Here is a 23,050-nt window from a genome sequence, read left to right on the forward strand (position 1 = left end):
ACCTGAAGGCAGGCTTCTTCTCTGTTGCCTGAGCTCTACAGAGGGTGGTTCAGGGGCAAGTACTATGTTTGTTTTTCTCCCCGGTGGGTATGCTTTCTTAGGAGGTTTTAAATCAACCAGACCCTAACATAGGCCTGGACCTGTCATCTTATTGATCCTAAAGCCCTGATTTGAAACAGGAGGGAGAGGAGGAATTAAATAATATTGCTTTACTCAAAAAAGGTTGCAGCTTCCTCTCCTTCTCCTGTGAGGTCTAACACAATAATGATGAAGCAGTGAACAAATACAGCATCCTTCTGTGAATGCCTTGCTCTTCGATGGGCTTTACAAATGACCCTTCTGGACAAAGGATTAAAATCAGTCTGGTGGCCCCATACCCACCGACAGATTTATAGCCTCTAGAACAAGATTTTAAAGATTCCCCCACCAGAACCTCCCAGATAATGAAAGCCTAGCTCTTGACTTTGATTGATTAAAGTCCTGGAAGGCCTGAGTTAGCTTCAAACAAAGACATATTTGAACTCTTTGTAAAGAGACATTGCCATTTGTAAGGTTCTATTATCAAGTAATGGATATCATAGTTTAATTCCCAGACTCAGCAGCAAGAAAACCCAGAAAAGGGCTATTGGTTAGAGTTCAGACTATGAAATCCTTGCTGCACATGTGGAAGAGATCAAGTAGGGTATGAGAAGGCCTTGGCATTTCATTCCTGATGGTCACTAACCTTACCCTCATTCTGCCATCGGTGGCTTTCATTTAAACCACTTACCAGTGGGCCACACTGACGAATAGAGGTCAATGACCTGGTCGAGTCTGCACCATCACAGTATAGCTGATTTCCATAATCCCCAGAAAGGGTCAGGGGGCAGGGTTAAGGAAAAACAGCAGGCAGGGTAAAAGTATGGTAGTATGGGCTATCTGTTCTGACTCTAGGATGTGTCAAGAATATGGGAATCCATGATAAAGTGCCAGAGTTAAAAATTATACGTGTGGATGACAAGTAGAAACATAGGTGAAGGAAATAGACCTCTCAAAAAGTTGGTACCCTGGGCAAATACCTTGTCTCCTCACCCTAGTTATGGTTCCTCATAGTTCTATCCTCATTTTATCCACCAAGACTCTGTTGCCAAGATTATACGTACGTAAGACAGCTAGTCACTTATAATCAAATGTTGCAGAACAGGGTAAAACTAACTCGCAAGGCTATTAAGCTCATAACCACAGGCATAATTTATTTATAATTGTTGAGTAAAAGCAGTGATCATTTTTTAAAAGAAAAAAAAAAGACTGGAAAATGATTCAGTTGTTTCCTTAATGCATATTCATTGTGCTAGGCTCTGGCTGACTACTCACTCCTTTACTTAGCTCCCAGCACTGAAGTGATGTCAGCATAGAGACCACAGGGTTAAAATATTAATATGTTCTTCCCAAGACTCAGGGTTGACAACACCAGAGCTGGTAAGAAATGTAGCACATGTTTTTGTTTGTTTTGTTGTTATTGCTGGTTTGGTTTTTTTGTTTTGTTTTGTTTTTTGTTTTTGTTTTTTGGAAGGGAACTCATATCATTTGAATCAGAAGGCAGAGATTCTTAATTTCTAATGTGTCACAGACACTCATCAGCACTGTGTTGAAACCATCAGTCCCTTCTTAGAATAATATTTTTAGATGAATAAAATAAAATGTGCAGGATTACAAAGGAAACCAATGCATTGAAATGCAGTTTATCCATGTACATATCTATCCCTACAGATTTATCTACATATCTTTCTAGATTATCTACTTATCTCTATAGAGCTATCTCCATAAACCTATCTACCTATATCTCTCCATATAAATCTATCATTTTCCCTAGCTGTAAATGTCTATATAAATATCTCTAGCTCTTCTATCCCTGTAGATATATCTATCTATCTATTGAAAGTTCTCAAGGTTACATACTTCTGCCTAAGGGTGGACTGAAGTGTCTAAATAAAGGGCTTTAGAAATAGAATAGACTTGAGAATTCATCTGGCCCAAACCTCTCATTTTTCTGAGCTCAAGAGAGATGAAAAAGAAACAGTAATCATATCTACTGTTTCTAACCTCAGGGTTCTTTCCACTCTTATTAGAAAGAAGTTTGGGGTTGCCAGAAGCAAATCAAGGAAAACTTTTATCTGTTACCTACAGAAAGTAGGAGTGTTGAGATGCAATCAAGAGTAGTTTGTGAAATATAGGTAATTAGAGAAATCCCAAGGTCATAAAAAGGTATAGTGAGAAGAGCACTAGGTTCAGATGCCACTTTTGATGTTTACTGCTTCTGTGATTTTAGGAAAGTCACTTAAACTCTATAGGCCTCAATTCCTCAATTACAAAATGAAGGGGTTGTATGATATGACCTCTGAATCTACCTCTGGGGCCAGCTCTATAATCTTATAATTGATCAACAGACATTTATTAGGTACTCAATGCTATGTGCCAGATGCTGTGTTGGTACTGCAGATAAAAAGACCAAAATGAAAAAGTCCCTTTAGGAGTTTACAAAAACATGTGGACAATGACAAAATACAAACAAAGTAAAAATTACCTTATTGGTTGGGTCTTTTTTTTTTCCTGTACTTTAAAAAATTTTACTTTTTTAAAAATTTCATGAATTGTTTTTTCCCCAACTTAACCTGTGGGGGGGGAATACAAAATTACTTTAAGAGATAAGCATATTAAAGCAAATTGGCCAAACATATTTGCCAAAAAACTATCTCATTTAACATATTAGTCTATCACCTCTCTGTGACAAAGCGAATAGCACTCTTCATCATTAATCCTCTGGAATTACGATTGCTTGTTGCATTGATTAGATTTTTTAAAAGCTTTCAGATTTGTTCATTTTTACAACATCGATGTTATAATATAAACTGTTCTCCTGGTTCTGCCTGCTTCATTCCTCATCAGTTTATATAAGTCTTCCTAAGTTTATCTGAAACCACTCTTCACTTCTTATAGTACAATAATATTCTACTATATCCATAGATTATAAATTATTTAACTTTTCTCCACAAACTATTTCAAAACTGGAAAAGGAATCAAAATGCTTTCTATGATACAAATATGGTTTTCTCAGGACAATACTATATTTGTTTGGATCATAAAGAGGCAAAAGAGAAAGAGAAAAATTATAGACTAACACATTAATGAATATCAATGCAAAATTTTTTTTTCCCAAAAAACTATTAGCAAAGAGACTACTATAGCAACATCACAAAGATTATATATTTTGATCAGCCTAGATTCACACCAGGAATGCAGGGCTGGTTCACCATTAGAAAAAGAACACATACATATATATGTGTATATACATTTACATATGGATATGTGTATGATGGAATACCATCGTGCTGTGAGAAATTATAAAGGGGAAAGTTTCAGAAAACTTCTATTAATTGATGCAGAGTGAGGTAAGCAGAATCTGAGGAACAATTTCCATAATAACAAGAAAATTGTAAAGACAAACAACTTTTAAAAGTTGGGTAACTCTCATCAACAAAATGACCATCCATAGACTACTAATGATTAAACATGTTGTGTACACATATGTTTGATTGTACATGTGGAAATGTACACATGTTTATATATTTCTTAAAGGGAGAAGTAAATCAAATAAATTGACTCTATCCCAATATCACTGATGAATATTGCTGTAAAAATACCAAATTGAATACTAGGAAAGAGATCATATTTGTATATCAAAAATTCACTCTTAACCATCTTCATTCATACCATAAATGCAAGCCTGGTCTAGCACTTGTGAAACTATTCATGTGATAATAACAAAAATAATAAAAACAAATGATTATGTAGACTCATAAAAAGTCTTCAATAATATATAGCACCCCTTTTTGTTTTTTTTTAAATTCACTAAAAATATAGGAAATAAAATACTTTTTGTTATTGCAATAAAAAATCTTTGTAAAATTCACACACTAGCATTATTTTCAATAAAGAAGTACTAGGGACTTTTCCAATAAGACAGGGAAAAAAAAAACAAGAATGTCGAGCTGATATTAATACATTCATTCTTTTTAGTTGCATCCCTATGTTGTGACCCTATTTGGGGTTTTCTTGACAAAGATATTGGACTGATTTTCCATTTCCTACTGCTGTTCTTTTACAGATGAGGAAATTGAGACAGGGTTAAATGATTCCTTAGGGTCACATAGCTAGTGAATGTCTGAAGCCAAATTTGAACTCAGGAAGATGCATTTTCCTGACTTCAGGCCTGGCACTCTACCCTAGTTGCCACCTAGCTGCCCAATATTTATATAGCACTTAAGTTTTATAAAGTACTTTATGTGTGTTGTCTCACTTAATTCAAACAATAATCTTGAGCAGTAAATGTTAAAATTATTATTATCCTCATTTTACAGATTAAAAAAAACCTGAAGCTGAGAAAATAATTTGACATGTTTAGGGTCATATAACTATTAAATACTACAGTAAGGCTTCAAATCCAATTCTTCCTGACTCCAAGTACAGCCCCTATAAATACCTGAAAAGGTGTTTAATATGAGGAATATAATATGAAGGAATAAACTATGAAAAAATTGATAGAATTATCATTGGTCAAAGGTGAGACATTTATTTTTATTTGAAGAGTATAGTTTAGTTAGAGAACTCTAATGGAAAATAATTGAAAAAATTACTTCAGGTAAGTAGCAATAGACAAAATTAACCTCATCATCTTTCCTTCCCCTTTATACGTAGGTGTCTAATAAATGCTTTTTGATTGGTTGATTATACGTGACTAATAAAACTCAGGAAGAAGAGAGAAAAATTATGCATAATATGCACATATGTTCACATATATGCAAATATACAAACTATATTCAAGATAACTCTAAAATACTACAAGAACACATGGAGGTCTTATGTTTGCAATCTTTACAGAAATCCATTCAATAAGCATTTACTTAGTGCTATTATTTATAAGTAGTACTAGGCATACAAAGGTAAAAATGGGACAGTCCCTGTCTTAAAAGAGCTTACTATAATGACCTATAGAAAAGCAAACTAACAAAAAAAAACCATTAGAAGTCACTTAAGCTTCATATTAGTCCCAATAACTAATCTTTGTCACACAAAACTAATGATGAAGCATACTTCTGGCCTTTAATAGAGATGAGGAAGAGTATAATGACAGAATTTTACATACACTGTCTGGGACTGCCACCGTTATTTAACCATTTTATTTAACTGTTATTTTTTATAAGGGAGAGTTCAATGAAAGGGCAAGGGGGAATAATATCCAGAAACCACCATGATGTAAAAAACAAAACACATCAATAAAGCTTTTGTTTGAGTGCAGTGAAAATCCATTACACTGCCTTTTCCTCCTCCCATCCCCTTTATGAGAAGATCTCCCTACAGACTGTTAGGAGAGCTACACCTCTCAGAGAGACCAAGTAACCAGGCCCATCTGGCCCGAAACCTTGCTGCTATGGGGTTAGTTTACACTTGACATAAATCAAAACTGCTTAGCTGACAAAGTAAGTGTCATCACTTTGCCCTCTGTTCTTCTCAGCTTCTAAAACTTGTAATGTTTACAACTGGTTAAATCCCATTTGTGTCTGAGGTGTGGGACACTGGTCATTCCACCCTAGAGGGCTTTAAACATTTCTTAATAAGAGGAGAATTAAGCTGCCTGTACTGGCATAGAGCACTGACTTACTATTATGTTTTGCTTCAACCAGTTTGGGCTTCCCCTCACAAAAAAATTGCCTTCGCCAAATTGAAGACTTCTTTGATTTGGATTTTTCAGATAGAGACGTAATTCCTTCCAACTTGGCTATAACTCTGGGAAACTCCCAACTCACGTACATTTACGTTAACAACCACATGGCTCAGTCCCTTGACATTTATCTCCACCCTAGTCTTGCACCCCTACTCCCCAACTAGCTCTGCCTTTCTGCTTATGATAGATTTCCCTGGGACCATAATTTCATTCAAAGTCTGGTTTCTGCATGAGTCAGAGAGGCCCTGTCCAATGACTGCCAGGAGGCACAATGTAGACCTCAGTCCTTTTCAATCCCTAGAGGCCCTATTCCTCCATCTGACAATTATTAGAAGTTAACTGAAACATCTTCCCAATATTCTCTATCAAATGTGGTCAGACAGAAAAGTCAGAAAGTCAACTAGAAACCAGCAAACGTGAGCACACTTACCTCAACATTAGCACTTGAACATTTATGATTACAATGTTCACTGGTAGCAATATATTCAGGAATGGAAAGAAAACATATTTGCAGAATGGAAAAAATACTGACTATTGATGTTTTAGGTTAATTTAACATACTGGCAAATAACCATTTAAATATGGTAGACCTCAGAGGTAAATTGAACCTTTATTTTCTAAATCAGCAACAGAGCAAGTATTGTGTGAAGAACACCTGTATTGTTTGTGTGTTTATGTGCTATGATTTTTGTTTGGTTTGGTTTCATTTTAAGTGGGGGGGAGTGGCAAAGAAAGTATAGGAAAGATATGCAAATTCCTCCCTGGAAGAGCAGAAGCAGCCCCATCTTTCCCCCTCTTGCTCAGGGATTTATAAACAAATCAACATTATCATTTTTACTATGAAAGGAATGACACTTTGTCTCTGCTCGGTAACCTCGCTGTGCTATCAGATTGTGAGCTGCCCCAGCTTAAGTGGACTTTCCTACAGACCCCTGCTTGTTCACATTTGTGTCAGACCTATCAATGAATTGTGTTGCTGAGAAGCAGCCCCGTAGAGTAGATTGATGGCCATGGAGTCAAGAAATCTTGAGTTCAAGTCTCATCTTTGATGTTTATTGGCTATGTATTTGGTATATGTTGTTATTATTCAGTGATTCATCCATATCTAACTCTTCATAACCTATCCATGGGGTTTTCTTGGCAAAGATATTGGAACAGTTCACCATTTCCTTTCCCAGTGTGTCCCTATTTTACAGAGGAGGAAATGAGGCAAATAGGGGTTATGTGACTTGCCCATGGCCACATAGCTAGTAAGTGTCTGAGATCAGATTTGAACTCAAATCTTCCTAACTCCTGGCCAGGTGATATATCCAATGAGCTAGCCACCCAGCTGACCCACCTAGCTATGTGGCATACAGCAGTCCTTAAACCTCATTGAAGTTAAAAACTTTCAGCAAGTTCTTTAACCTCAGTGAATTCCAGGTAGATGTGTAAGACTACAAGTCGTAGAGAAGGTTCCAACTTGCATTGGTAAAGTGAATTTCCTCATGGGGGAGTTCCTGCATCATTGAAATCATAAGTCCACTCCCTGCAGTGTATGTGTGCAACATGCATACACACATACATATACTGAATACTTAATGAATATTGGTTGATTTGACTACAACAATATACATGCATGTTGTAGTCAATTCACACTGTACATACGGATTTCCCTCAATAAAATGTAAGATCCTTGAGGACAGGGACTACTTTTTTATCTTTATTTTTATCTTTTCTCAGTCATTCAATGGTCAACAAGCATTTATCAAGCACTTACAATGTACCAGGTTACTATGTGCTAAGCCCTGAGGATACAAAGAAAGACCAGAAATTAACAACAAAAACAACACCCTCTTGCCCCCCCAAAAAAGTTCCTACCTTCAAGAGAATACATTCTTTTTTGTTGTTGCTGTTCTTATTTGTTTGTTTTTTTGGAGACAATTGGCATTATGTGACTTGCCCAGTCACACAGCTAGTTAGCATTTGAGGCTGCATTTGAACCCAGATCTTCCTGACTCCAGGGCCAGTGCTCTATTTACTGTGCCACCCAGCTGCCGAAGGATACATTCTAATGTGAGGGGCTAGGGATCATGACAGGGTAAGTACATATAAGACATATACAGAGTATATGCAGATAATCTGAAAGAGGAAAGCATTAGAAATTGGGGGAACCAAGAAAGGGCTGTAGAAACATAGATTTGAGCTAAGTTTTGAAAGAAGCCAGGAAACTTAAGAGGCAGAGGTGTGGTGTTCCTCAGTCAGCTCCTAACACATTAGTTGTTGTGTTGTTTTTCAGTCATATCCGACTCTTTGTGGCCCCATCTGGGGTTTTCTTGGCAAAGAGGCTGGAGTAGTTTCTCATTTCTTTCTCTAGATCATTTTGCAGATGAGGAACTTAGGTAAACAGGGCTAAGTATTTGCCCAACATCACACAGCCAGTAAGTGTCTCAAGCCAGATTTGAACTCATAAAGATGAGTCTTCTTAACTCCAAGCCCACGGCTCTATCCACTGTGTCACCTAGCTGCTCTCCTAAGTACATAGAAAGTGATTAATAAATTCATGTTGAATTGAAATCAAATTGAATCTGCAATGTCGTATTCCACCTGTCTAAAATAAGGACTGCTGCCTGGTTTGTTATATAACAAAGCCAGCACAGATGTTTGGGCTGTTTCCATATAATGCCAAACAAACATTTGAATGACGGAAAAGCATGGGCTGGGGTTCACAGTAATTCCTTTTTATTTTAGCCCCATTTTGAACAGCCAGGTGCTTTCTTGGTTTTTTTCCCCCTATAAAAGGAGTATATGACAGTTAAAAATACCCGTGATTGAACATAAGTATATCATTTCTTATTAGTGTCATGGACCAAGTCTGGCTGTTAGTGATTTCAGTTTTTAGCACCTTCATACAGTTTTGGGTAGACAGCCAAATCCACAGAACAAAAGGTTCAGGGTCAAACAGTTGGGAATATTCATTTCTCTAACTATTCATTTTGATGTATAACCAAATACTGTTTCATTCAATTTGAGATGATACAATTAAAACAAACAATTGAAGATAAAAAGATTTAACAAAACACAGTCCCTTTCCCCAAGAACCTTTCAGACAGTTAAGGGTGATTAAACATTAGAAGGGAATGGAAAGAAAAGACTTGAGTTCAAATCCCAGATCTCTCACTTGATAACTGTTTGACATTGAGAAAGTCATGTAAGGTCTCAGGGCTTCAGTTTCCTTATCAGTAAAATTAAGGAATTCGGCTAGATATCCTCTAAGTTCTTTTTAAAGTCTAAATCTGTGATACTACATTTGCAAATAAGTGTGATAAAAGGTAGAACATAACTGGGGTTAAGAATAAGTTTACATAAAATGCTACGATAAAGACAGGTGACATGAAAAAAGAAGTCATAAAACCTAAGTTATTTATTGGGAAAATTACATGAGTGGAAGTGTGAATGAAAGATATGTGACCTAAATCCCATTTAACTCTGGAATTATATATATTACTTGGATTCAATGTCAGAGAGACATATGGTTTGAGCCCAAAATCCAATGTCTATACTAGTAACAGTCCAGGCAGGACTCATAAATCAGTTAGTCTATAAACTACTAGTAGTTAAATCAGCTATATCAATAAATATTTATTTAAGTGCTTACCAAGTGCCTGGCACTGTGCTAAGGACTAAGGATACAAAGAAAGGTAAAAGAGAATCTTTGCTCTCAAAGAGTTCACAATCCAACATTGGACAGAACATGTAAACAACTAGGTACAAAAGGGTACATACAGTATAAATAGGACATAATTAACAGGGAGAAGGCTGCGGAACTAAGGTGAATTGGGAAAATTTTCTATAGAAGGTGAGATTTTAGCTGGTACTTGAAGAAAGCCCAGAAAGCCAGGAGACAGAGATGAGGAGGGAGACCATTGTGGCATAGCAGAGAGCCAGTTGAAGCTGTCCAGGGAGTTGAAGTGTCTCATTGGAAGAACAGCAAGGAGGACTACTTTGGTGTGTATACGTTGGGGGGGGGAGGTGCGCTCGCACATGTGCGTAGGTATATATAGATAGATCTATATATGTGTGTATATGTATATGTATATATACGTAAGCATGTGTGTATGCATGTACGTGTGTGTGTGTGTGTGTGTGTGTGTGTGTGTATATGTGTGTGTGTAGGTATGGAGGGGAGGAATAAGAAGGCAATAAGCATTTACCGAATGTCTACTATGTTCCAGGCACTGTGCTAAACGATTTACAAATATTGTCTCATTTGATAAATAACACACACACACACACACACACATTGGGGGCAATTAGGTGGCACAGTGGATAGAGTACTAGGCCTGGATACAGGAAGACATGAGTTTACATCCAGCCTCAGATACTTATTAGCTGTGTGATCCTGGGCAAGTCACTTAATTCAGTTTGCCTCAGTTTCCTCATCTGTAAAAAGAACTGGAGAAGGAGATGGCAAACCATGCCAATGTCTTTGCCTATAAATCTCCAAATACGGTCATCAAGAGTCATACATGACTGAAATGACTGAACAAATATGTACATATAGACATATTTATGTGCATATAATTTATATATCCTCCACACTTAAAAGTGTTTGGTGTATTAATGGATGAAGTACAGGGCCTGAAGTCAGGAAGATCTGAGTTCAAATGTGGCCTCAGAAACTTACTGTGACTGAAACTTATCCTCAAGCAAATCACTTAACTTCTGTCTACCTCAGTTTCCTTATCTGCAAAGTGAGGATATTAATGGTACCTACTGCTCAGTGTTTTTATGAGGATCAAATGAAATAATATTTGTAAAAGTGCTTAGCACAGTTACTGGAACATAGTAGGTATTGAATAAATCATTACTTCCTTCCCTTTCTTCTCTCCCCTCCCCTAATGTACACATTTCCAGTGGATTCATTACATATCACATGCACATACACATACACATACACATACACATACACATACACATACATTACATACACATGAATTCATATAAATATTGATATCGATAAAGGTGTAGGTTCAGATACAGGTATAGACTGAGATATCAAATATATTGATGATTATATCTTTGATGATAGACACCTAGAAATTGATGTAGATATAGATAGATATATATATATATTTACTAGATGTTGCCCTTCCAACTATATCATCTGGAAAATATGCATTCTTCATCCACTTAGATTTTCTTGAATGGATTTTTATAATGTCTATAAAGTGCTTTTGTAAGCCTTAAAGCTCTATACAAGTATCAGCAAGCCTTAAGGCTATTGTTAGACAAGATCCTTTTTGAGCATTATGAATTATGTTTGGTGCATCTACAGCATTTTGGGGCTTAACACCTACAGAAAGACATATACAAAGAGGGGCACTGAGAAAATTATAGATCATAGGATCATAAACTTAAGGCTGAAACACACCTTAGAGGTCGTGCAGTTCAATGCCCTCATTTTACACATGAGGAAACTGAGGCTTAGAAAGGTCAAATGATTTGTCTAAGTCAATCAGTTCTTAAGAAGGACCTCGCTATCAATAAGCAATCCAGCTTAATTTGGGCTTTGTGCTGGACCTCATCCACATGAGAGGTGAATTCCTTTAGTAAGAATGCAGCTTTCACTTTTATGCCTCCCTTGACATTAATAAGATGATTTTTTTTTCTTTGATTGGATGTCTCTACCTTGCCCCGTATGGAAGTGCTGCAATTTCTCAGTGGTTCTGAAACCACTATTGATCCACACAGAAACTTGTGCCTGCTCCATTTCTGATCTGGGATAGCCCGCCCCTTCTTAGGTAGCCTTGTGGACCTACGCTTCTGAGGACTTACTATTTTTAGAACCTGATAGATACTACAACTCTGACCTCCTAAGTTCAAGTGATCTGCCAACCTCAGCCTGCATTCAGTAGAAGGGGTTATAGGTATGAGCCATCACACCTGACTTTTTTTTTTCCAGAAGACTTAAAAAAAGTTTTAAATCTTGTGTCATTTATCCAAGAATCTTGCATAATCTTAACATATGAGGTATTAGAGCTTTTGTGAAGACAAAATTCAAGGCTGCATATTGAAATAAAATACTTTATAAAACAAGAAAACCAATGAGATTATTGAATAATTCAGCAATTGAAAGGAACCTCAGTAGCACTCTAGTCCAACCCATACACAAAAGGAATCCATTTTATTTAAAAATGTTATAATAATTTTACAACAAAATTTATAATTTATAATATAACATAAGTGGACATCTTGCTGCTTTTTGAACTCCTTAAAGAGGAGTCGCCTACTACCTTTTTGGCTGCGCATGTCATTAGTAAACAGCACTTATTGGTTGAAAGGGCTTGTTGACATCAATCCATAATTTGCATCTTTGCATCTTTCTTCTCATTATATCTCGTTCTGCTTTCTGAGGCCAAACAGGACAAGTCTAATCAATCTTCTCCATGAGGAAAGCCTATAAAATATTTAAAGACAATTCTAATGTTCCATCCCAATCTACTGTTCTCCAGCCTCTTACCTTTCGCATTTATATGCATATAGAAATATTCATGTACTTACACATAGAAATACCCTGATGTACATAGAAAAAAAGAAAGACAAACAGACAGACAGATAGATAGATAGATAGATAGATATCAAGATGTATGTGTTGTGTGTTTTGCAAGGGCACACACAAGACACATACAGGCAGTATTTGCATGTATGTGTGTAATGAAAGAATTAAACCCCATAATACTATAGGGACACTGAAACAAAAATTTATACCCTCTTAAGAATTCTGCCTAGCAATAACAATGAGAATGTTAGCTATTTTCATAGCATTTTAAGATTTACAAAGTCCTTTATGGACAGCACATTAATCCCCATAGGAAAAATCAAGCAGTGGAAGAATGCTTACTATCCAAACAGTCTATGATGTTATTCAATAGTTAGCTCATTGAGCTGTTCCATCAGTTTATTCGTGTGTATCTGCAATCATTGTTTGTTATTACTATTATTATTATCCTCCTCCTCCTCCTCATCATCATCGTGTGCTAGCATAAACATTCACACATGTATACACATACACTGATAGATCCCTTTTAAGGCATGTCCATCCAATTACATCATAATCGATATATTAGGTATTATTCTAACTGTAGTGTCAAGAGAATTTGGATTTGAATTCCATCTCTGATATCTCTGATTCTTATTACATTTGTGACCTTGAACAAGTCATTTAACTTCTCTGAGATCTTAGTTTCCTCATCTATAAAATGAGGGGCTTGGATTAGATAACCCCTGAGATCTCTTCCAACTCCATCTGTGAACTTCATTCACTTGATTTTTCGGGTGTAGTCCATTAAGATGTTTATACAGCGGTTGGTCTTAACGCACACACAAATGTGTGTATTTAAATGAATGAATTATTGATTAAATTAATTATTAAGAACTTCATTTTGGAAATAGAAATAAAAAGCACCTCAAGGAGGTTACAAGAAAGAAAGAAGAAGCAAAATAAAAAAAGGAGAGTCATTGAAGCATATTTTAAAAGGACAAAGAAAATGGGGATCAGCATTTATATAACACCTATACTATATGCCAGATACTTTGTAAGCACATTACAAACGTTATATCATTTAATCCTCACAATGACCCTGGGAGGTTGGTTTTTCATTATTCCGGTTTTATAATTGAGGAGCAGAGGCAGAGATTGAGTGATTTGTCCAGGATCTCACAACTAGTAAACTAGTAAAGCTGTATTTAAAGCCAGATCTTCCTGACTCCAGACACAGTGCACTGTGATAGCAGCTGCTTCCAGAAAGAAATAAAGATATAAGATCAGTTTTGAAAAAATACATGGCTAATATATACTTACACAGAAAAAAATATCTGTGGTGTTACCAAAATTGTCTTGGACACAGACAGTACTTTAAAAGATATCATTCAAGATATATACAAAGACCAAAGGAAGTGGTATAATCAGGTAAGGCGAGTGAGAGGTCACAGATAGAAAGCCAATTACTACTCTGACACCTATGCAATGTTAAAATGATAATAGCATTACATAATGTTTTAATGGGCAACACGGTGGAGCAGTGGATAGGGTATCAAGCCTTGAGGCAGGAAGATTCCTCCTCCAAGTTTAAATCTACCCTCAGACACTTACTAGCTGTGTGACCCTGGGCAAGTCATTTAACCCTGTTCACTTCAATTCCTCATCTGTAAAATGAGCTAGAGAAGGAAATGGAGAACCAAATTGTTGCTGGCAGAAGAAGGTGGGGAATGTGCATGATTGTGGGGAAGAAATGGCAGGAAAGTGGCATGGAGGCCTTAGGTCTGACATAATCAGGCTGATATTCACCTATCAGAGCCAGAAGTCCCCAAAGGGAGAGAAAGATGATGAAGTTGAAACAACAGTCGTAGCATCGAAATGGCTGGGAAGACTTTTAGGTTTTTACTTGAACATAATGGCAATGATAATTACAGCTAGCATTTATAAAACTCTCTAAGGTTTGCAAAGCACTTTACACATCTTATATCATTTGATCCTCACAATAACCTTGAAATGTTGGTTCTATTATTATCTCCATTTTATATAGAGAGTAACCAAGGGCAAGAAGTCAAATGACTTACCCAGGGTTGCATAACTGGAAAGTGTCTGAGGCAGGATTTCAACTCAAGTCTTCTTGACTCCAGGTTAAGTACTCTTTTCTTCTTTTTTTTTCAATATAAATTTATTTATTTTTAGTTTTCAATATTCACTTCCACAAGTTTTTGAGTTCCAAATTTTTCACCCCTCCCCCCACCCCAAGATGGCATGCATTCTGAATACTCCTTCCCTGGTCTGCCTTCTCTTCTATCTCTCCCCCCTCCCTTCTCTTATCCCCTTCCTCTTCTATTTTCCTGTAGAGCAGGATAGACTTCTGTACCCCATTTCCTGTATTTCTTATTTCCCAGTTGCATGTGAAAACATTTTTTTAAAAACATGTGTTTTTAAAACTTTGAGTTCCAAATTTTCTCCCTTCCTCCCTCCCCAACCACCCTCATTAAAAAGGCAAGCAACTCAATATAGGTTGTACATGTGCAGTTATGCAAAACACTTCCTTAGTAGACATGTTGTGAAAAACTAACTCTATTTCCCTTAATCCTATCCTGTCCTCCCATTTATTCTATTCTTTCTTTTGACCCTGTCCCTCCTCAGAAGTATTTGCTTCTGATTACCCTCTTTCCCAATCTGCCCTCCTCTCTATCACCCCCTGCTCTCTTGTCCCCTTCTCCCCCTATTTTCCTGTAGGGTAAGACAGATTTCCATACCCAATTGAATGTGTATGTTATTCTCTCCTTAAGCCAAATCCTATGAGAATAAGATTCCCTCATTCCCTCTCACCTTCCCCTGTTTCCCCTCCACTGTGAGAGACTTTTCTTTTGTTTTTTTTGTGAGATAATTTACCCCATTCTACCTCTCCCTTTCTTCTCCAAGTATCATCCTCTCTCATCCCTTAATTTTATTCTCCAGATATGACCCCTTAATCTTCAACTCACCCTGTGCCCTCTATATATACATACATACAATTTTTTTCCTTCAACTACCCTAATACTGACAAAGTTCTCATGAGTTACAAATATCATCTTTCCATGCAGGAATGTAAACAGTTCAATCTTAATAAGTCTCTTATGATTTCTCTTTCCTGTTTACCTCTTCATGTTCCACTGGAGTCCTGTATTTGAAAGTCAAATTTTCTGTTTAGCTCTGGTCTTTTCATCAGGAATGCTTGAAAGTCCTCTATTTCACTGAATGACCATTTTTTCCCCTGAAGGATTATACTCAGTTTTGCTGGGTAGGTGATTCTTGGTTGTAATCCTATCTCCTTTGCCCTCTGGAATATTATATTCCATGCCCTGCGGTCCTTTAATGTAGAAGCTGCTAAATCTTGTGTTATCCTGATTGTGTTTCCACAGTACTTGAATTGTTTCCTTCTGGCAGCTTGTAATATTTTCTCCTTGACCTGGGAACTCTGGAATTTGGCTACAATATTCCTAGGAGTTTTCCTTTGGGGATCTCTTTCAGGAGGAGATCTGTGGATTCTTTCAATTTCTATTTTGCCCTCTAGTTCTAAAATATCAGGGCAGTTTTCCTTGATAATTTCTTGAAAGATGATGTCTAGGCTCTTTTTTTGATATTGGCTTTCAGATAGTCCAATAATTTTTAAATTCTCTCTCCTGGATCTATTTTCCAGGTCAGTTGTTTTTCCAATGAGATATTTCACATTGTTTTCTAATTTTTCATTCTTTTGGATTTGTTTTACAGTGTCTTGATTTCTCATAAAGTCACTGTCTTCCAATTGCTCTTTTCTAACTTTTAAGGAAGTATTTTCTTTAATAATCTTTTGGACTTCCTTTTCCATTTGGCCAATTTTCTTTTTAGGGCATTTTTCTCCTCATTGGCTTTTTGGACCTCTTTTGCCATTTGGGTTAGGCTTTTTAAGGTGTTATTTTCTTCAGTATTTTTTTGGGTCTCCTTTAGCAAGCTGTTGACTTGTTTTTCATGATTTTCTTGCATCACTCTCATTTCTCTTCCCAGTTTTTCCTCTACTTCCCTTACTTGCTTCTCAAAATCCCTTTTGAGCTCTTCCAAGGCCTGGGACTGATTCATATTTTTCTTGGAGGCTTTGGATGTAGGAGCTTTGACTTTGTTGTCTTCTTCTGGTTGTATATTTTGATCTTCTTTTTCACCAAAGTAAGATAATATAGTCTGACTCTTTTTGTGCTGCTTGCTCATGATCCCAGCCAATTACTTGAGTTTTAAACTCCTTGTTAAGGTAAGAGTCTGCTTCCAATGTGGAGAGTGTACTGTCCCAAGCTTCAGGGGTTTGTGTAGCTGTTTTCAGAGATACTTGTAGGGACCTGTAAATTTTCAGTTCTTCCAAGGTGGTATGATAAGGGGCGAGGTGTTTACTCCTTTCCTGGCCTGTGACCACAAGTATTCCTTTCTGTCCCATAACTGTGAGGAGGGGTTCCTCTCCACAGCCACTCCAAGCTCTACCATGCCAGCGCTCCTCCTCACCTCAGCACTGCAGCCCAGAACTGTGACCCCGATCCACACATGGGCAAAGCAAGAGATTCCTGCCTCAGCACTGGCAAAGAGATCCCTGCAGTCCCTCTCTGATCAGCCACTGGATTCTTCCCCCTCAGTCTGTGGGCGGGAAGTGCGGGAAGCAGCTGCCCTGCCCAGGGCCAGGCTCTTGGGGAATGGATCTGAGACCCCGCCTTCCTCTCTGACCACCAACAGAAACAGACTTTTCCCACTGACCTTCTAAGTTGTCTTTGGCATTTGTGGATTGAGGAGTCTGGAAACCTCCACAGCTGCCCGCGATTCAGTCCTCTGAGGCCTGCTCCAGGTTTGCTGTGGCCTGCACGCCCGCGCTGTGCTCCCAGCCCAGCGCGATACACCTTTCTGATCAATCATCCAGGTTATCTTGAGCTGGAAATTTGTTTCACTCTGTCTTTTTGTGGGTTCTGCTGCTTCAGAATTTGTTTAGAGCTACTTTTTATCAGTATTTGGAGGGGTTTAGGGGAGAGCTCAAGCAAGTCACTGCTTTCACTCCGCCATCTTGGCTCCACCTCCTAGGGGTGATCTCTTAAGTACTCTTTTCACTGCACTACCTTGATGCCTTTGTCTAATTACATGACCAGATCACTTAGTTTCCTAATTATATCTGTCTATAATACTAATATATTTTACTACTCTTGAGCAAATTGTTACTGATAACATGCTGTAGTTCATTTAAGGCATGGATGAAACTCCCTTTTTCTCTTCTGGGTTATCTATGATACACACGTATTGTTTTGTATTAATTGTCAATTATTGTGTGTGTGAATGTATGTGCCCTGCCTCTGCAATCAGATTAGGTTTTCTAAATGCAAGCAGAAGTTGTATAATTCTTTTGCTTGGCTAGAGCATCCAGCAAACTGCTGAGTGCCACAAATGTACTCCGTAAGTATATTTATTAATTCACTTACCATCTATAGATTGATAAAGACCTTTAACACTGAACATGGCATCAGAAATTTAGATCTGAGAATGACCTTGGAAATCATTCTTTCCTTTTTTTTTTTTTGGCTAGGCAATGGAGTTAAGTGACTTGCCTAGGGTCACATAGCTAGTAAGTGTTATGTGTGTGAGGCCTGAATTGAACTCAGGTCCTCTTGAATCCAGGGCCGGCACTCTATTCACCGCGCCACGTAGCTGCCCCGAAATCATTCTTTCCAAGCTGGTAATTTCACAGGTGGGGAAGCTAATTCCAGAGAAGTTACTTGCTCAGAGTTCTAAAGTTAATAAGTGGTCTAGCTGAGAACTGAACTTGGGTCCTTGTGACTCCAAATGAAGTACTCTTTTCACTGAACCATACAACATTTGGAGTAGTGTAAAATAAAGCAATCTATATGTAGGACTTTTCTCATGAAGCCTCAGTTTATAAGATTTCTGATGTTTCTAATCTCTGCAGAGGAACAAGACAGATGGAAAATGATATGCTACTTCTACTCATCCATTGCTTGAAATGAAATAAAACACATACTCAACAATGAGAATGATGTGCCTGCTCCGTAAGGAGGCTGATGTGGTAAGTCAAGCTTGATGTGGATAAAAAATAAAACTGTACAACCCGCTTAAGAATAACAAATGAACATATGTTAGAAGTGAAGCAAAAAGCAGAAACTCATAGAAAAGGACTCCAGAGATTCTTCTCTCAGGCACATTCATGGTGAAAAATAATGTTAGGGGGAAGAAAAGCAATAGTTTCGGAGGCTCCCAAATTAACAACAACTTTCCCTGAAACACATGTTTTTGTTGTGGTATATACCTTGACCTTCCAGGCCTCCCTTCCCTTGAGTATTCATCGATGAGCAGTGATGAGGGTGAGGGGTGGGGGAAGCTCTAGATTTTGAGTGACAGGAGCTGGGTTCTAATACTGGTTCTGTTACTTCTGGTATGACTTTGGTAAAGTCTCTTAATTTCTTTTATTTCCATTTCACTATCTGATAACCAAAGAAGTTGTACTAAATTACCTCTGAAGTCCTTCACAGATCTCAATCTATGATCCAGTGAGTTGAGACCTTGATATAGTGAACAAGTCAATAAAGAGTTAGCTAGGCACCACGCAAACTACAATGAACATCATAAGATGACCCAGATTTATGACTATTCTACCATTCACTTGCTGAGTGGCCTCAGGAAAGTAATTTAATTTCTTTGAGTGTCTCATTCATCTGCCTACCTCATATGGTTGGTTGTTTTGTGGCTCAAATGAGATCATTTAAATTATGTTTTGTGAATCTAAAGCACTCTATAAATGTAAATCATTACATATACTTGGCCTCTGAATTTCCTCTCTGGCTATTTTACACACTTCAGTATAAAATATAATTTCCTTGAGGTCAGGGATTATCTTGCATTTGGGTTCTCAACATCAGAGCAGTGCCTGAGACAAAGAAGGCATTTAATTTTTTATTTACACATTTTTTAAAGACTGGGTCACCCCTTCTCACCTAGGCTGGAAATGCAAGTGCTACTCATGAGACAGATATCACTAGCTGTTGGCATAGAAGCTTTGCCTTCCTTCATTTCCAACCCAGGTTGGTTCACCCCTCCTTAGGTAACCTGGTACCTTCCCATCCCCAACCTGATGTATGGGGCTCACTATATTGATACCAAATTTAATGTGGACACACAATTGGCATAGTCCAATTAGCTCAGAACTTCCAAGCTCAAGAAATCCACAAGTCTTAGTCTCTCTGGTAGCTGGGATTACCACCTGACCTGGCTCAACAGATACCTGATAAAAGCATCTTAGATTGTATTGGTGTGGCATAGGTGAACTGAGTTTCATTGCACAATTAATCAATTGATTTCTTAACTTACATTTGTGAGGATTTTGTTTGTACATGTGTTTACTGGCATTTAAGATGCAATATATGCCCTTCCATTTCTTAAAACTTATTAAGTCAGATTCATCCAAAATATTAATTACTCCATAGAAATAAGTTAATGATTTTGAAATGTAACATTATCGCTTTTAAAAGGGATTGTCCTTATTCATATTTCTTGTCCATTTTGCAGAAGAGGAAAGCAATAAGTGTATAATAAATATTTGAATTGAACTGAACTTAATTTAATCAAGCTGAGTTAAGGGTCAACTAAACACAAAGCCAAAATAGGCTGTACAGACCTAGCCATTTGCGTCCATATTTTATAGATATGTTTATTTGATATGTTAACATTAAAAAGCTCAGCCAGTGCGAGTTTTGTACACAGAGTGGAAGAATAAATAGGGTTTGGGAGATTAAGAAAAGTGTCTATTTTCCCCAGAGATAATTAGCAGATTTTTTTAAAAAATCAAGGTAATATTGGAGAATAAAACTCATATAATTTTCAGTAAAGTTGGTTCCAAAGGGCCCTTCTCCTATTGGGAATGAATCAAAAAGGAAAAAAAAAAGACAAAGTTCAATGAGATGATAATAATTCACATTTACGTGGTAATCCATAGCTACAAAGAGCTTTCTTTCACAAAAATCCTATGGCTAGGTAGAGCGAGCATTATGACTCCCATTTCACATACAAAGAAATTAAGGATCAGAAGATTTAAATGAGTGGTCTAGTCAAATAGCTAGTAAGTGTTAGAGCCAAAAGTTGATTCTAATTTCCCTTGACTCTTTGCCCTATATCATACCATGGTGTCAAAGGGCATGGTTCTATCTACTGCAAATGTCATAGACAAAAATTAAAACAAGAGTGAAATGTTAACAAATTATAGAATTCCAAATTAGCATGAGGATTAGCTATGTACTCCACTTGTGAATATCAAAGAAGGCTGCATGAAAACATAGCTGGTTGTTGGGCAAAGGATATGTGAGTTACCTTTCCACCTCCACTTGACATGTATGACTCTTGTGAAAGTGAGTTCTCTTTTCTTGCCCTATTCTAAATCAATGACAACAAGATTTTATACATATATATATATATATATATATATATACATACACATACACACACATATGTATATGTGTATATATACACATACATACATATATACACATTTATACATATATACATATATGTACACACATATAGGTGAATTGTCATACCATTCTTAGCACCTGGCAAAGTGTTTTAGTAATAATATGTACTTAATTAATATTCCCAGAATATAATTCAACCATTCTGGAAGGTGGCCTCTAGCTGGTGCCCCCAGTGATCTGTCCTTGGTCCTGACCATTCCACAGTTTGTTTATCCAGTTTACTGGGGAGGATTAACATATATTGGATGACTCAACTGGCATCCCAAAAGACCGCAGCAGCTTAGAACAGAGGACCAAACCTAATGTGATGGGAACCATTACTATGGAGGTAATAATTGAAATCATGAGAGAAGATTAATTCTGAAGTTCAGGGAAGAGAAAGTAAAGAGCAAGGAAGCCTAAATACTCAGGCTTGAGGAAGAATTAATGGGGTCAAGAGAAGAAATTAGAAAGCAAGAAAAAAAAGTGAGTTGCAGAGGGGAACCAAGAAAATTTTGCAACATCATGGAAGCCAAAGGAGGAGGTAATTTTAGGAATACGAGAGCATTAAATAATACAGAATGGTTTTTAAAAAAGAATGAGGCAGAGAAACATATATTGAACTTGATGATAATGAGGTCACTGGTGAATAAACAGCTTCAGGAGAGTAAGTGAGGCTAAAGCCAGATCATTCATGGGCTGTAATGAGGAAATGGGCATGATTTGAGTAATCTGTTAATGAGGAAGAAATAAATGGGACAGTAACTAAGGGTGTGGGAGGAGAACAGGGCCAATGGGATAGTTCTAAAGGTAGGCAGGATGCTCTGTGCATGCTTGTAGGCAAACAAAAATGAGTTAGTGGACAGAATGACACAGAAGATGTTGGAAATAGTAATAATCAAGGTGCATCACATGTTTCTGTTTTCAGATGACATTATATGGTATAGTGTCACAACAAAAGACTTGACTTCAGGAAAACCTGAGTTCAAATACTGTTTCTGACACTTATGAACTAGTTATGCATCCATAGGCAAATACATTAAATTGTTTGAGGCTCACCAAGGTTCTAGGGAAGGTGAAAAAGGATAGGATTGAATACATGAGGAGAGCTATTGGCCTTTGAAAAGAGAGTGGTACCTTTTCTTCAGAGATAGATGAAAAAGGATAATTTAGAAGAAAATGACACTCATAAATGGATAGAAAGGTATATATGGAAGCATGCATACCAAATATATTTAATCTTCAAAAGTAAAGGGAGAGAAGATAGACATACAGAATTGTTTAAGGATAAATGGGAAGGTAGATCTGGGACCTCATGCCAGATGACTTTTCTTAAACTTTTAATGAAAGTGGGCAGTTGAACTGGTAGACCAAAGTGAGGCAAGTAATATGGGTGCATGAACTGCAAAATAGGTTGTAGCCTGAAGTTTTCCAAGGACCAAGGATAGGATCTGGCACTAAGCAGAGAGTAGGACCAAATGGAATGAAAGAAGGCATGAAAGTACCACCTCAGAAGCCCCAGGTGATAAGCCAGTTAGGAAACACAGTGTGGCAGCTGGGTAGCAGAGCAGATAAAGAACTAGACTTGGAGTCAGAAAAACTTCTTATGATTTAAATTCATCAAACACAATTTCTCTGTTACATGTTTCACAGGTTCTTGTCATAGCTAGCATTCACATTACACTTAAAGGTTTGCAAAGTGCTAAATGAATATTTAATTTGATTCTTACAATAACCCCAGAATAAAGGTGCTATTATTGTCCCTATTTGACAGATGATGAACCTGATAGAGACAGAGATTGTTTTTCTGGGTCACATAGCTAGTGTCTGAAGCTAGATTTGAACTCAAGTCTTGCTGACTCTAGGTCCAATGTGTCACCTACCTGATTAATATAATTTTAAGATATAAATAGGACATCTTGTTGGATGAGAGCCTTTAAGATGGCATTGGGCTTCCTGAATCAGATACTTCTCAACATTATAATTTGTCAACAGACAATTGTAGGACAGGATTTCATATTCTTGGCACCTTTCAGTTAATTGTATGATGACAAGGATATGATCTAATTTCACTATTGATGAAAGTCTGCTTATAGTGAGGTGCTCTAGTTGCTCCAGATGCTTCTGTTTTCAGATAACATTTTGTAACTTAGTGGCTAGACCATCAAACTTGGCTTCAGAAAGACTAGATTCAAATCCTATCTCTAATACTAGCTAGTTGCTTGGCTCTACACAAGTCACTTAACTCCATGAGAATTAATGTGT

This window comes from Phascolarctos cinereus, unplaced genomic scaffold, assembly GCF_003287225.1.
Source record: "Phascolarctos cinereus isolate Bilbo 61053 unplaced genomic scaffold, phaCin_HiC Scaffold_4;HRSCAF=312, whole genome shotgun sequence".
In the NCBI taxonomy this organism is placed as follows: Eukaryota; Metazoa; Chordata; class Mammalia; order Diprotodontia; family Phascolarctidae; genus Phascolarctos; species Phascolarctos cinereus.